Raw genomic sequence first — 16,826 nt, forward strand, 5'->3', positions numbered from 1 at the left:
TTCCCCAAGAGGCCATCAGAGGGTCCTTCTCCTTGGGGTAGGGTCCTCATCTGACCACAGAGCAGGAGTGTGTGAGAACAGCCCTGTGGGCAGTAGGGTCTAAACTCATGGACTCGAATGCCAGGTGCACTGGGAGAGTAGATTCTTCTCTTCCTTCTCTGTGATCTTTTGTTGCATATAAACTGCCTCTTGAATAACTATAGCAACAGCAAGCAGACATGGGAGAAAGGGGTCTATCTACAAGCAAACAATTTTACCTTTTAAAATTTATCCAAGTAGCTTAAAGAGCATCCTCTAAGCCCCTGTCTGGTTTTTGCCCCTATCTCGTCAAATTTAAGTAGTCATTCTGGCTGCTTGTCAGCACTGGTTGTTCTCAGCCTATACGTCTGGTGGAGGTGCTAATGAGCAGTGAAATGAATATCTCCAAGCAGGCTGGAGATGCACATGGTCTGCAGAGCCCGGGGTGTCTTGGAATACTTAGAGGGAAGTAAAGCTAACATTGTGAGGTCACTCTGGCTGGCCATCCTCACTGGCTCTCAACCTACGCAAATTCTTTCTCTTCTACCCATTCTCTCCTCCCACTCCTCACCTTCTCTTGCTTACTTGGGCACTTTTTCTTTCCCAGCCATAGAAAAACTACCTGTCATTTGAATGCTGCTGAGTATACCTGTGGGGGCACCCAGAAGGAGAGAGAGAGAGAATATGTGTGCTATTTCCTGTGTCTCTACAGACCAGGGCTTTTCTAGGTGAAGCTTTGTGCACATGGGTGGGTGTAGCCGAGAGGAAAGCACAAAACCACATCTGTGTACCATGTGGTAGGACTCTCGGTGGTGTGTGTGTCTCATGTAGGGGAGAGAAGGTGTATGTGTTTATGAAAATGGCTCTCAGTATCAACCCAGGATGGGGATGAGGATCCTCTTTCATCCCTACACCGTTAGATCCCAGAGCTTTTCTGTACTTCTCTGGCCTCTTTCCTTTGTAAGAGGAGCCACGTCTAGGTAGAACGGTAAGTGATTTTTTTCCTTTTTCTCTTCCATGTCCCCAGGCAATAATCCCTCATTTCCTGCCCTACCCCACTCAGTGCTGAATTCTTTATTTATTTTTTTGACACGGAGTCTCGCTGTCACCAGGCTGGAGTGCAGTGGCACGATCTCGGCTCACTGCAATCTCCGACTCCCTGGTTCAAGCGATTCTCCTGCCTCAGCCTCCCGAGTAGCTGGGATTACAGGCACACGCCACCATGCCCGGCTAATTTTTGTATTTTTAGTAGAGACGGGGTTTCACCATGTTGGTCAGGATGGTCTCGATCTCTTGACCTGATGATCCGCCCACCTTGGCCTCCCAAAGTGTTGCGATGACAGGCATGAGCCACCGCCCCCAGCCTCAGTGCTGAATTCTTTTCAGCAACATTGGTTAGAAAACAAACTCTGAACCAATGAAGGGATGAAAGGATGATTCCATCAATTGTGAGGCTCTGGGCGTCACAAATAAAGTAATGTAAAAGAGCTAATTATTGACGTTTGTGACAGATGGGTTCTTGAAGAGTTTTATGAAAATCTAAATTTTTTGCTGCAGGGGGGATTTTCGTCATGCTATTGAAAGATTTACTGAGGTGACTTCTTTTGTAAAGAGGGGAAAAACAAAAACCTTAACAGAGGCAGGTAAGTCATTACCTATGGATACCTCTGTCTTTTCAATAAGGGTTCTCATAGATTGGATTTTCTTTTAAAACAGGGCATGCCTACACTGTCATGATTAAGAAATAAGTCAGTGTTAAATGTGTCTGGCCAGGTGCAGTGGCTCACACCTGTAATCCCAGCACTTTGGGAGGCCAAGGTGGGTGGATCACCTGAGGTCAGAAGTTCAAGACCAGCCTGGCCAACATGGTGAAACCCCATCTTTACTAAAAACACAAAAAATTAGCCGGGTCTGGTGGCGGGTGCCTGTAATCCCAGCTACTTTGGAGGCTGAGGCAGGAGAATCGCTTGAACCGTGAGGCAGAGGTTGTAGTGAGCCAAGATTGCGCCACTTCACTCCAGCGACAGAGTGAGACTCCATCTCAAAAAAACAAAAAGGAAAAAAAAAAGATTTCAAATTGCCAAACACACTGCCCTTTCTTTTTTTTCTTTTTGAGATGGAGTTTTACTCTTGTCACCCAGGCTGGAGTGCCATGGCGCTGTCTTGGCTCACTGCACCTCCACCTCCTGGGTTCAAGCAATTCTCCTGCCTCAGCCTCCCGAGTAGCTGGGACAACAGATGTGCGCCACCATGCCCAGCTGATTTTTGTATTTTTAGTAGAGACAGGGTTTCACTATGTTGGCCAGGCTGGTCTCAAACTCCTGACCTCAGGCAGTCGGCTCACATCAGTCTCCCAAAGTGTTGGGATTACAGGGGTGAGCCACCACGCCCGGCCTGCCCTTCCTTTTGGTAACAAAGCCACAGGCCTGTGGCCCAGGGGATTGGCACGATATGACAAAAGGAATGTCCTGCATCTTACCACCATGCCGGGGCTTCCGAGACTTTCCTCTCTTTCCTTCCTCCTTGCCTTTTTTTCTCTGTCTCTTTTCAAAGGCAAAACATTGGCTGGTATTTCTTCTGACATTAAAAAACCTTTTTCTCTTTCTCTGTCACTTTTTTCTTCTCTATTTCCCACGCTGTGTTGTAAATTAAAGTATATTTATATTCATTAAAACTAATTTATGGCTCTTTTCCTTAAAAGATGTAGTTCAGTATCTGATGTGCATCTTTCAACCAAGAAATCTATTATGTTTTTATATTCACAAAGTTCTTACTGGTTTTCTTTTTCCCTCGAGGGCATGTGGCCCTCACTATAGATATTTCCTATGACGCTTTTATAGGAAAAACTAGTAAGTTTCTGCTTTGTTTGGGTCCGGGTTGGTGGCAGATAAGTCATTTTAGGTGTGTGTGGGTGTACTCGCCTGTGCACGCACATGTGTGTAAATGCAGTCAAGGCAGCAGATGTTTGTGACAGGCCAGCACTCAACACTTAGGGACAAGGCCACATGGAGGAAGCTGAGTCTTATCAAGGTTTTTGGGCCGTGCCACTATTGGTCTTCGAATGCAGGAAGAATAAAATCCATCATGTCAGGGAAACTGAGTAAGTTAATACAGCATCCGAAAGAAACTAACATTTATTGAATATGTACTATGTGGCAGGCCATTTTTTAAACCTTTAACATTTTTAATGAATAGACTTTATTTCTTAGAGCAGAAACAAAGTGAATAGAGAGTGCAGAGTTCCCATATATTCCCCCCTCCCCAACTCCTGGCCACATCTTCTCCTGCATTTGGAAATAGAATCTTTGCAGATGTTGTCAAGAGGAGGTGATTAGGGTGGTCCCTTATCCAATATGATGGTGTCCTTATGAAAAGGGGAAATTTGGCACAGAGACAGACACACACACAGGGGAGATAATGTGAAGACATGGGGAGGTGCCATGAGAAAATGGAGACAAGGAAGACCTAAGGCTGCCAGAAAGCTGGGAAAGAGGAATGGGACGAACCCTCCCCCGGCATTTTCAGAGGGAGCCTGGCCATGCTGACACCTCCATTTCAAACTTCTATTCTCCATAACAGTGGGACAAATTACTGTTCTTTTTTTTTTCAATGTTATAAGATTATTTTAATATCAATCTAATATTCTACATTTATACTTTTTAGCATCTAGAGATGTTTCAAATTTCCAGGCAGTTGATGAAGACATATTGATTAAAAAGCAACAGTGGTGATGACAAGAGTATGGAATAAGAGAACAGTAAGCTTTAGAGTCCAGACTTCAGCTTTATGCTTTAGTGACTATCTGCAACATTAGCCAAACCCTTGTTAGAGTCAATATATTCATCTACAAATCAAGAAGTTTAGATACCTATTACCTCCATGCTTAGTGCTCAACGGTCTTTTTTTTTTTTCCATTTTATATATTTTGTACTTTAGGTTCTGGGGTACATGTGCAGATTATGCAGGATTGTTGCATAGGTACATACGTGGCAAGGTAGTTTTCTGCCTTCATCCCCCCATCACCTATAGCTGGTTATTTCTCCCCTCATTATCCTTCCTCACCCTCCTCCCCACCCCCGTCCCTCCCCTAGCGCCCCCTACTGACCACAGTGTGTGATGCTCCCCTCCCTGTGTCCACGTGTTCTAGTTGTTTTTTTTTTTTGAGATGGAGTCTCACTCCGTTGCCCAGGCTGGAGTGCAGTGGCCAGTCTTGGCTCACTGCAACCTCTATCTCCTGAGTTGGAGCAATTCTCCTGCCTCAGCCTCCTGAGTAGCTGGGATTACAGGTGCTCCCCACCACGCCTGGTTAATTTTTTTTTTATTTTTAGCAGAGACAGGGTTTCACCATGTTGGCCAGGCTGGTCTTGAACTCTCGACCTCAGGTGATCCACCCACTTTGGCCTCCCAGAGTGCTGGGATTACAGGCACGAGCCATCACACCCGGCCTAAATTACTGTTATTCTAAGGCAGCCAGTGTGTGGTACTTTGTTATGGCAGCCCTAGGAAGCTATTAGGAACATCTTGCAGGAGTGCGGTACATTGTTACAATTGACAAACCAATGTTCATGCATCATGATTAACTAAAGTTCATAGTTTAGTTTAAGCTTCACTCTTCGTTGTACAGTTGCATAGGTTTCACCAAATACCGAATGTCATGTATTCGCCATAGCAGCATCATACAGAATAGCTTCACTGCCCTAAAAATCCCACGTGCTCTACTCATTCATCTCTTTCCTCCCTCTCCTTACTCCCAAACCCAGGCAACCACTGCTTATTTTATGTCTTTATAGCTTTGGGTTTTCCAGAATATCATGTAATTGGAATCATACAGTATGTCTGTAGCCTTTTCTGATTGGCTTATTTCACTTACCAACACACATTTCAGTTTTCTCCAAGTCTTTTCATGGCTGATACCTCTGCCGGGCCATTAAAATATATGTAATCTTACTTTATCTGGGTAACAAACCTGTGAGGTAGCTATTATAATCCTCATTTTACAGAATGTCAAAGTGTGTGCTCTTAACCACTATAATAGGACTAATCCACTATTTCTCACTAGGATTTGCTTTCCATTTCAGGGAACAAACAAGTGTGCCCCAGAGAAGTTCTGAGAGGACTGTTATCAGTGATTGCCACATTGATTCATTGGATCGTATAGCCTTAGGGAAGAAATAATCCTAAAAATTACCTACACCTTCAGTTTACAACCTGTTTGGTTTAAATCATAGAATTATCAAGTCACAAAAGATCTCAATTGAATAAGCCTTCTAAATGCTTATTTCATCTCTGTTAATTTATTGTTAGTGCTTCGTAAAATTCGTAACTCCAGATGGCTGTATCCTCGACAGCATCTGCATATTCTCCTCCCACATCGTAGTTTCTTCTCTTATGTTGCACCTTCGTCATTACACATCTTCCTCTTCTAATCCACTATTCCCTCATCACAACACCATTATTTCTCTGCTCTTGCAAGGAATTCTAGTCTTGGAACACTCAAAACCATTGTTAGACAGGTCCTCTCTGACTAGTCACCATTTTGCACCCACTGTAAATTTCATGATTCAGCTACTTGAATGAGGCCTCACAAAAACATTGATACAATCAATATTCAATAAATATTTGCTGAACAGCTGTGATGTGCCAGCTATGGTTCTAGACACTGGGATTTAACCGTGAACAAGACAGAAAAGGTCTTTGCCCTCCTGGAATTGAGATTTCAGACTTCCTTGCTTCTTTAAACTTCCGCCAGGCTTATCACACTCATCTACAACCTTGCATCACACCCGTCACCTGCTTTCTGTCTTGTGATCTTGAGATTCAGTGCTTTGTGGGAGAAAGGGCGCATGCTGTGTCTATCCTAAAGATTTGCATTCATTTCAGTTGGGCCATCGCTGAACCTCAGTGATATTTCTCTTCCTCCTACAAGTATTAGGTAATTTCCGGATACAGTATACTCCAGCAGATTTCCTACGGCTGATCTGCAAATGAGCGTCGCTCACTGTGACCCTTTAACTGTTTTCCTCTGCAAACCCTTCGCAAATAGTGACCTGGAATGATACCTAGGAGACTGAGACCAAAGCTCTAGGAGCTTTATTTCTCTATAAAGTGAGCTGATTTAAGAGATAATATACAAAGTTTCATCTTACTCCATATAATAATACTATGGCTCTGTACCTGCTTGAACCAGCAAAGTTGGAGGCATCACGCATGACATATACATTCTCCTTCCTCCTTCTCACATATAAATGTTTTGAGTATCTAAGTCTGTTCTCATTTAATGTTTTGATCTACAAACCATTAACCTTCCTTTCAAGCTGACGTACCACAGCATCTCAGATAAAAAATATTTTATTACCTCTCATATGTCTTACAATTTTCTACCTCTACATTTTCACTCATTCTTTTTAGTCCATACCTTCACTATCCATATTTTTATTCCATCATGAATTTCAGGTTCAAATTTTACTTCTCTCATGATTCCCTTTCCTGAGAACCCTAGCTTAAAGGTAACAATTCCCTCCTTGAATATCTATAATCTATTTTGACAATCAATAACATATTGTTGGCTACGGCTCATCAATTGTTCTCTTTAGTCTTTAAATATTTGTATTAATATTTTACTCTCCATATGCTTTTGTTCTTATGGCCACTTATGAAAAGACATAGTCTTTTTAAAAATCTTTCCACAACTGGGACAGAGTAGGCACTCAGAAATTGTAGCCAATTTGAGCCACTGGCTTTTTATTCTAGCTTTTACCATTCTGAGTATGGAAAATGTAACTCAAGCCAATTCCTCTCTCTGTACTTTACTGACAGATCAGTGTTTACAAAGTGAATCAAAGACCTTGGTAATTGACTATATATGAATCTAAAAAATTATATAAACCCACATTTGCAGTAGTTACACAGTAAATCTGGCAGCATTTTCTTTCCAACTGTACCAAATGAACTTTTGTCCTTTTCAAAAAAAATCCATTTATCAACCCACTTTGCTCTTTTCTGAACTGAATGGTTCATTTGGGATTCGAAAACCAAATAAACAAATAGATTATAATGTACAGTTTGCACTTAACTTTAGCTCAACCTTCACCATCTTGTTCCAAAAATCTGTGCTACTTTAAAAAAATACATGCATTCACCAAGGCAGATCTGTCAAGAACAGCAGCATAGAAATAAGAATGAATGCAGTCAACCTGAGGCACTTAGTCTCCTCAAGCTGTTTCTTTTCTCTAATCAATGGAATCCAAAACACAAAGACCTACTAAGGGCAGGTTAACAGGTTATGACCTGTTTTTCCCTCACCTTCCCTGCACAATCTTTTAGCATTACTTTTCTCTATTTGTACTTCTCCACTAGCTAACAGAAGACCTGGCAGATTTAACATTATTATTATTTTTTTTGAGACCGAGTTTCACTCTTGTTGCCCAGGCTGGAGTGCAATGGCACAATCTCGGCTCACTACAACCTCAGCCTCTGGGGTTCAAGCAATTCTCCTGCCTCAGCCTCTCAAGTAGCTGGAATTACAGGCATGCACCACCACACCCAAATAATTTTGTATTTTTAGTAGAGATAGGGTTTCACCATGTTGATCAAACTCCTAACCTCAGGTGATCCACCCACCTCGGCCTCAGGGCTGGGATTACAGGCGTGAATCACCACGCCCAGCCAGCTTTAACATTACTAAAGCCAATGTCTTTATGCCCTCTCTTCCACCTTCTGTGTAGCAGATAGTTTGGGTGGTTCAGATTTATGAAATGATGGTTTTTGTAACTTCAACACTTAGGAAGACAGCATGTTTAGGGACTTTAGGTTGCATTTTCAAGTCTTATCACATATAATACCACCTTAATTTCCAGCACTTTACATTTTTTAAAACTTTATGGTTATCATTATTTGATCCTCCCAAGTAAGAAGAATCAATTCAACCCCATTTAAAGAAAGGAGACTTTGACATTGGCTCCTTAACCACCACGAATCAGTGGTAAACCAGGATTGGCATTTAGATGAATTTCTTTCTTTTTTTTTTTTGAAATGGAGTCTTGCCCTGTGGCCCCGACTGGAGTGCAATGGTGTGATCTCGACTCACCGCAACCTCTGCCTCCTGGGTTCAAGCAATTCTCCCGCCTCAGCCTCCCAAGTAGCTGGAATTACAGTTGCCCACCACCACACCCAGCTAATTTTTGTATTTTGAGTAGAAACAGGGTTTCACCATGTTGGCCCAGCTGGCCTGGAACTCCTGACCTTGTGATCCGCCTGCCTCGGCCTCCCAAAGTGCTGAGATTACAGGTGTGAGCTACTGCGCCCTGCTGATTTAAACTAATTTCTAAACCAACTTGAAAGTTGCTTAGCAGAGTGAAGAGAAGTGAAAATTTGGGACACAATTTCTTCTGTTTTCAAGTATTTACTTTTCCTTGACGAACTCAAGGAGAATTAAGCTGAAAGACAAGATTTTAATGCTAAATCAGAATAGGCATGAGACCACTGCTGCTCTTTTTCCCCTAGAGAAGAGCAAATGACACAAGTGTAAACCCTAAGGCAAGGTGGAAATTCTCCACTAACTTGTGTCCATGTGGGAAAAAATACATAGGCTTGCTACAAATATATAAAGATTTGTTGTTGTTGTTGTTTGAGACAGAGTCTTGCTCTGTGGTCAGGCTAGAGTGCAGTGGCACAATCTCGGCTCACTACAACCTCCACCTCCCGGGTTCAAGCGATTCTTCCGCCTTAGCCTCCCAAGTAGCTGGGACCACAGGTACGTGCCACCACACCTGGCTAATTTTTGTATTTTTAGTAGAGACGGGGGGTTCACTATGTTGGCCAGGATGGTCTCGATCTCTTGACCTCATGATCCGCCCGCCTCGGCCTCCCAAAGTGCTGGGATTACAGGCGTGAGCCGCTGTGCCTGGCCTTACAAAGATGTTTTCTAAATGTATGCCTGACTAACAGAGGCATTCACAATATTATCACACATAAATCAGATGCAGGGAGGCTCAGCTCCAGCAGGACTACCCAAAAATGGGGGTGCATGGAAAGGACAGACCCCTATCTCTGAAAACAGACAGGGAAAAGTGAAGTGGCCATCTGTTTAGGGTTATAGTGAAAATATATTTTTTAAGATTCTAAGGCTATGCTGTCCAATATGGTAGCCACCAGCCACGAGGTCATTTAAATTTAATTGAAAATAAATAAAATTTAAAATTGAGTTCTGCAAGGTTCTTCAAACTGACTGCACCATGGACTATGCCATGGTCAAGCCATGGTGACCCCTGTAACCCACACGTACGCCTCCAGATGGCCTCCTGGAGCCAGAAAGTCTGCGATAACAGGAAAACTGCAAAAGGAGAATAGCTAGCTCCTGCAGTGCCTGATTAACCAACCTTGTGACATCCCACCATTGCTCCTGCCTCAACTGATAAGTCAACCTTGTGACACTGGAGCCTGTGGCCTGATTAACCAATCTTGTGACATTCTACCATTGTTCATGCCTCAACTGATAGGTCAACCTTGTGACACTGGATCCTGTGACACCCCACCCCCGGCTTGCAAAACACCCACCCTAAACTGTAACTTTCCATTGCCTACCCCCAACCTATAAAACCAGCTCCTATCCCACCACCCTCCGCTGACTCTTTTCGAACCCAGCCTGCTCACACCTGAGTGAATAAACAGGCTTGTTGCTCACACAAAGCCTGCTTAGGTGGTCTCTTCATTCAGAGCACATTTAACAAGTTCCTCGGCTTCACCAGTCCCATTTCAAGAGCTCAGTGGCCATTATGTGTTTTGTGGCCCCCATGTAAGATGGTGCAGAGAACATTTTCATCATTGCAGAAAGTTCTTTGGATTGCCCTGCTATAAGATCTTCCAACTCCTAGCCAGGCGCGGTGGCTCACGTCTGTAATCCCAGCAGTTTGGGAGGCCGAGGCAGGGGGATAATGAGGTCAGGAGATAAGACCATCCCGGCCAACACAGGGAAACCCCATCTCTACTAAAAATACAAAAAATTAGCCAGGCCTGGTGCATACCTGTAATCCCAGCTGCTGGGGAGGCTGAGGCAGGAGAATCACTTGAATCCAGGGGGCGGAGTTTGCAATGAGCCGAGATGGCACCACTGCACTCCAGCCTGGTGACAGAGCAAGACTCCGTTTAAAAAAAAAAAAGATCTTCCAACTCCTAATATGAAGTGATTGTACTGAGTGAATTAATGCTATGCACTGCAGAGGCATGAAGGTGTGTTAGACATGGCCTCTGTCTTCAAAGACCTTACAATCTCATAGAGAATATGTGATAAGTTGTGGGACATTGTATAGGTCAGCATCTCTCTCATAATTCCCTCACTGATACTCGCTCCATTCTCCTATGGAGGTTCTTTGGATGGGGTAATCTTGCTGTGACTGGGCACTTACAGCTGAAAAAGTGAAATGCTTGGCAAATAGAAAAGAAGCTGAGACACTGGCTGGAGAAAGATCACACTTCAAATTAAGTCCCAAGACCCAAGAGTGGTTCACATGGAATGCAAGTTCAGAAGCCATGGGTCTTCCCCAATTGTAAACATGCTGTAGAGATCACCATATTTTACGTAAAAGTAGTTTAACTTGTGCATGACCTTCTGGACTTGCTGAACTACTCAGCTAAGAAAAAAAAAAGTCAGCAACTCACGTGTCTGCTTTTTGCGACTGGTTTGTTCAACGAACACTTCCAGTTTAGTGATCAAAAGCCAGATACAGAGCCTCACCCAGCTATCTTGCTAATATAAAGTAGGAGAGCTTAGATGGCAGTATGCAAATCCATTTATATTGCTGAAAACAATTCAAAGGTGTGTTCTAGAGGTGCTTTGTTAATCTGTTATTGATCAGGGACTAATTACTCTCTAGCGAATTATTTGACTTCTATTCATCATGATCGTCAAGCATGTCTACTGTATTCTGGAACTGCAGAGCAGGTTAAAAACCATCTTCGAGAAGTTTATAATCTAAGGTGGAAAGCTTTGAAACCAAACCAAAGGACATTATCCGCTATGTCCCTTAGACGTAATAGACATAATTAAGCATATACATTTACAGATAAATAATAAGTTGAAAAGTACTTAGATTCCTTCCTCTTTCTTTCGATTTAGATGGTAATTTAGATAGTCATGAGTCATTTAGATAGTAATTTCACTCATTTGTTAATTTGGGGATACCTAGTCTTTTCCTCAGGTAGGGAATGGCTCACAGTTGGGGCCTGCTTAAGATTAGCACAAAACCATAGGATCTTTGAACAACTGACCCAATGACCTGAGTTTGTACTGATACCCATATTGTACTTCTGTTGGAGCACTTAGTCTCTAGCTTGTGTTTTAATTTACAAGTACATATTTGTCTCCTGTAAAAGGTTGTTATCTCTTACAAGTGATTACTCTCTTTTGTGATCCCTCAAAATTCTTAACCGACTATTTTTCTTACACTCAGCATTAGGCTCACCTTGTTGAGTCGGAACAGATTCCAGGGCATTGCTTATTTGTTGGACTTCATTGCTAAACAGATGAACTTGGCTGAGACATTATCAAAAGGCTGTGTCTCCGGCTGAGCTCTTAGTAACCTTGGGGATGGTGGTGGTTTACTCTGGATCCCTATTTTATATTTCGGTTTGTAGCTGTGGTTGTTTTCCTCTGGTGGAAAAGAACTTGGTCTTAAAGAGACATTCTGGTTTCAGGAAGGGGAGTATGAGGCATTTAACTGAGGGAATAGATTTGTTCTTGGATGTTGAAAGAAAAAGGAGACATGATGAATAAGAAAAGAAGAGAATCAGAATTCAGCGAAAACACTTCGAATTTCCGCAGCCTTTGGAAACCCCTTGCTACTCCTCCATCATAATTAGAAAACACTGACATTCAGAGCCGATTTAAATGTTTCCATCAGTCTAAAAAAAGTGTTGCCTGATTTTGCTCTCTAACCATGCTCAGTAATTAGAAACAGAAGGCACCGTTCTGGATGTTTGCTTGGGAACCTACCCTTCCCTGGCCTCGTGTGACTACCCATTGGCTATAGGACTTTTATCTTTTCTCACCATCTCTCTTAGGAGCCCCAGCCCAGATCACAGGAAAAGTGTGAGGTTGACACGGGCATTCCTGGAAAAACTGGGAACCTCCGGCGCCACTTTAGACTTTAAAATGTGCAGAAGAAACTCACTCGGACTGCCTGTTTCCTCGCTAAAGCATCATAGCTCTGCACTATACGTGGAACGCACCAGTTCAAGGATGGTGAGAGGAGGATTCAAACCAAAAGAGGCAAAAGAAGAGACAACCAGCTTGAAATGGCACATCCTTGTTCATTTCTTAGAACAAGAAAGCTGTTCCAGGAGCTGATGCTAGAGTTCCTCACCCTCTTGCTGGAAAACCTCTGCTTTACAGAATGTAGGATTAGAATACCATCTAAGAAGCAGCAGCAATGGCTTTCTACTTCTGACAATATCTACAAAGAAAATGGAAGAATACTTGTAATAAAGGACTTCAGCTCGACAGCTACCTAGCTTGTCAAATTAAAACATGTGGCAACCACCTGCTAAATTTCTTGAAAGAATGATACTTTCTCGTTTTTCTCCTTGACTTAAAAATCTCTTTGGAGTATATTTGCAATTCCTAATTTTTCACACTTAAACAAAGCTGTCCACACTATGTTTAAAGATGACTAAGCAATTTTGTATTAAGTAACCAAAGAGCACCCTGCCAATTTTAGAATAATTAAGTTTCTGCAGCCTAATATAAACAGTTCCAAGAACTACATGAGGCCTACCAAAAGTATATATTACAAGTAGTCAACCCTGTGGCCAGCTGGCAGACAGATCAACGTATTAAAGTAGAATTGTTCAGAATTTGGAGTATTATTTTTCTTTTCTCCCAATATTTTTTCTGCATCCAACTTTGTTTCTTTGGGAATGTTTTCAAGTATACAAAGCAAGAAACTATTGTGGGATTGCACCTCTTGTAAACGAATGAGCATTTCTCTTGAGATCCCTTGGAATGCACATCTCATTCCCGTTTCAACTCCATCTACACAGGCAGCCAAAGAAAAATGGAGCAAACGAATCCACCTTCTTACCCTTCAACTTAAAGTGTTTATATTTTGCTTGATCACCAGAAAGATCTGCATTGACTGCTGGACAAGTGAATGTGGACAGTAAGCCATAGGTCTGTTGAGTACCAAAACACCTTTCTGACGGTAGATCCTTGCACTGTGCATCAGCCTGCTCTTGGATTGCTATAAAGAACGATCTGAGACTGTGTAATTTACAAAGAAAAGAGGTTTAATTGGCTCATGTGCATTCTGTTTAAGTAACATGGCTGGGGAGGCCTTCGGAGACTTTCAATCATGGCAGAAGGTAAATGGGAAGAGGCATGTCTTATGTGGCCGGAGTAGGAGGAAGAAACGGCAGGGGGAGGTGCTGCATACTTTTAAATAACCAGATCTCGTGAGAACTCACTCACTATCATGAGAACAGCAAGGGGGAACCCCTTCCCCGTGATCCAATCACCTCCCACCAGGCCTCTCCTCCAACAACCGGGATCACAATTTGACATGAGATTTGGCAGGGATACAAATCTGAACCATATCACGCTGCCTTTACCAGATAGCTTCGTGGGCCAGAATTTCTTGCTAATAAGGCTAAAGTCACAGATTTATCCCACCAGAAATGAGTTAATCATCTGAGGGGAAAAATTCCTAAACTACGGCCCTGTGCCATGGATATTAATCCTGGCCAGCTATATGACAGATGTAGCTGACCACCTTAAATCGAGAAAATAGAGATGGTTAGAGTAGCCCGTCTCACCGTGACCTTCAGTAGCGTGTATGGACAAATGAATCTGAGTGTGTCATCACACAAAAGGCCCCTTCCATATTCAGCTGCATTATAAGTCCTGTCGTCTTCTGCACTGTATTTACATTCAGATACAATCAAGAGCGGCCAAGACTCTCCAACCATCATCCCAATGAGAACTTTAATAAAAACATTCAAAAAATGTTTATGAAATGTTATTCATGTACTAGCCACCTTGCTATTCAGTGCAGCATATAAGATGTGAACGCAACTCTTCTGCCCACAAGTTGCTTGCAGTCTGATGGTGGAGATGGACAATCAACAAATAAAATACAAATTAGGATAAGGTTAGGAAGAAACCTAAAAAGAAGCTGCTATGAGAGAGAACTACAGGAGCGATCTAATGGTTTGCTGTGAGTTAGAATAAGATCTGGGCGGTAATCACTTTTTCCAAAAGGAATGACATTAACATGTATACAGACATGAATTCATACAGGAACATAAATTTGTAAGACTAGAGTTTGTATTCATTCATCAAATTAAATTGACATCGAGTACGTGCCAGACATGCGTTCCCCTAGGTGCAGATAGATAAAATTCCTTTCCACTTCTTTCTCCTAAATAGCTGGGTGAGGAGAAAAGGAACTGGTCAGATTTGAGGGATGGTGAACTAGTCTCACCGACTTATTTCCCACTTCAGATCCTACATAAGCCACATAAAAATAAGGATCCATCAGAAGCTATTGCCAGAATTCATGCAGACCCAGGGAATCCACGTAAGACATTAACTTGACCCGGTTAAGGTGGGAGGCATAAAAGAGGACATCTTTCTAGACCCATCCAGCTCCGTGAACTTCTGACAATAAAAGCATGGTTCTAACCCACCATCAAGCAGAAATATGCTGATTTAAACAAAGCTGGTCCACTGTGTTTTTCAAATGCTGGTGCATGATTCCAAGAAACAAACAGTCCATAATAAATTTATCCCAGTGGCAGAACATCTCACAACCAGCTTTTCCACTTTGAATACCACAAACAGACCTTTTATTTGTTGACACACAGCCCCTGGACATTCATGAAAACAAGATGTTCTCTTGCTGCTTTTTAAGTTAGACAGATTTAAGTCAAGGTCTCAGCTCTCAGCCGAATTTTAAAAACAGATGTTACATAGCAAAAAGGCTGAACTGACCCCAGCAATAAGAGGCTATTTCACTTGAACTCGGATATTCTTTGTCAGCAGGAGAAGTGATCAAAGATGCTTTAAACTGGAGGCAGGAGCAGCCCAGGGTTTACTACTGTCTCCATTCAGTGATTGCCTTGTAGGTCTGGGAAGCTGTTGGGAATTCGGGACTCTTGTTTTTGGGAATAAATGTGGCTGGAAAGGGCTGGTGATTGGGAGGTGCAGATTCCTTGGTTTTGAAGATTCCTTGGCTTTGTTATTCAGGAAAAATGATCTTCCTCCCACATGCCACTATCTTGTTTCTCTGCAGACCCCAGAAGCTCTCCATGAAATGGTTCCACTCTATCCATCACATGATTCCTCTTGCCACCCTGCCTTCCCATGCAAACACAACTTACAGCCAGCCCAAACTCCTGAGTCCTGCAATTATTTCACCCTCATTTCTGCCTCTGGGCCTTTGTCCCTGGCTTCTTGCCACCCATAACCTGAAGTGCCCTCCACGCCTGCAAATCCCATATATTTTTCTAAAGTCCAGTTCAAGTCCTCTCTTTATTCCAGAACTACCCTCCCTTTCAGCGTGTACAGCAATCGTTGGCCTTGTTCTTCACGATCAATACTATATGGACTTATTATTCAAATGTTTTATAGCATCGATTTCTCTCGACCAAGTCTGGAGCTGCTCGATGTCAGGGCCTACATCTCTTCTGATATCCCCTCACAATGCTGAGTACTTTGCTATGCAGTTATTTATGAATGGAAATATTTGCTGAGTTGAACTCATTGAAAAGCTTAAGAATCCTGGTCCAAGACTCCAAGTTCCAAATAATGTCACAGCTACGATGCTTTGTGCTATTTGCCCCATGCTCTTGCTTTACTTCTTCTGGGCATATTATAGAATTGTGCTTGCCCCTTGTAGTCATCTGGAGCCAAGTGGCTAATTCTGGCCAAGAGCTTTGAGCAGAAGTATCATGTCACTTGCCAATAGGAGACCCTCCAAAGAGCTCTTTCCTCTCCACCATGGTTGGTAAGACTTCCAGACAGTCATGTCAGTAGGGGTTCCTAAGCATGGATGACAGTGATGTGAACTAGAGACCCTTGCCCATCCAGGGTTAGTGACGAAGCATGAGTGATAAACACGTGTTCGTTTTGAAGTCGCTGAGATTTTGACTGTTTCTGACGCCAGCATAACCTAGCTTCTCATGACGGATGGAGTGGTGGCCAGCTCTGACATTAGGTCATACTCATCTCTGTTTCTAAGCAAGTACTTGCTCAGATTCTTGACTTCCTATTTCTCTTCTGAGACCTCTAGTTTAGAAACAGGGATAGGTAGGTTAACTGGAATACTGTTTGCAGGTAGAGCATCAGGGAGTGGAAGTGGCTCATATTTCACTTCCTTATGGGCCCCATCTCTCTACTCCAATGGGCCATAAAACTGCCACTAACTATAGCAGTGCTTGTGTGTTATGTGATCATTCATTTACATCAGGCATGAAAAACTCAGATAGTTTAAGGGACCAAAGAAGTAACTATCTGGGGAGTGGTAGCTCATGGGAAAATGGAGAATATATGCATCCCTGCAAGCCTATGAGCTTTCAGACTCAAAATTATTTTTTAAAAATGCTTGCATTAGTCTATTCTCACACTGCTAATACAGACATATCCAAGACTGGGTAATTTGCAAAGGAAAGAGGTTTAATTGACCTACAGTTCCACATGGCTAGGAGGCCTCACAATCATGGTGGAAGGTAAATGAGGAGCAAAGGGACGTCTTACATGGCAGGAGGCAAGAGAGAGCATGTGCAGGGGAACGCCTCTTTATAAAACCATCAGCTCT

General features: G+C 42.7%; 1 protein-coding gene across 7 annotated transcripts in view; it reads right to left on the reverse strand.

Annotated features, from left to right (window-relative positions):
- Positions 1–16,826, reverse strand: part of CALD1 (caldesmon 1) — a 232,356-nt gene that overhangs the window by 110,807 nt on the left and 104,723 nt on the right. The gene's annotated exons all lie outside the window — the stretch shown is intronic.

The sequence above is a fragment of the Aotus nancymaae genome, unplaced genomic scaffold, assembly GCF_030222135.1.
Source record: "Aotus nancymaae isolate 86718 unplaced genomic scaffold, 86718_ANA_hifiasm-v0.15.2.pri h1tg000002l, whole genome shotgun sequence".
Taxonomy (NCBI): domain Eukaryota; kingdom Metazoa; phylum Chordata; class Mammalia; order Primates; family Aotidae; genus Aotus; species Aotus nancymaae.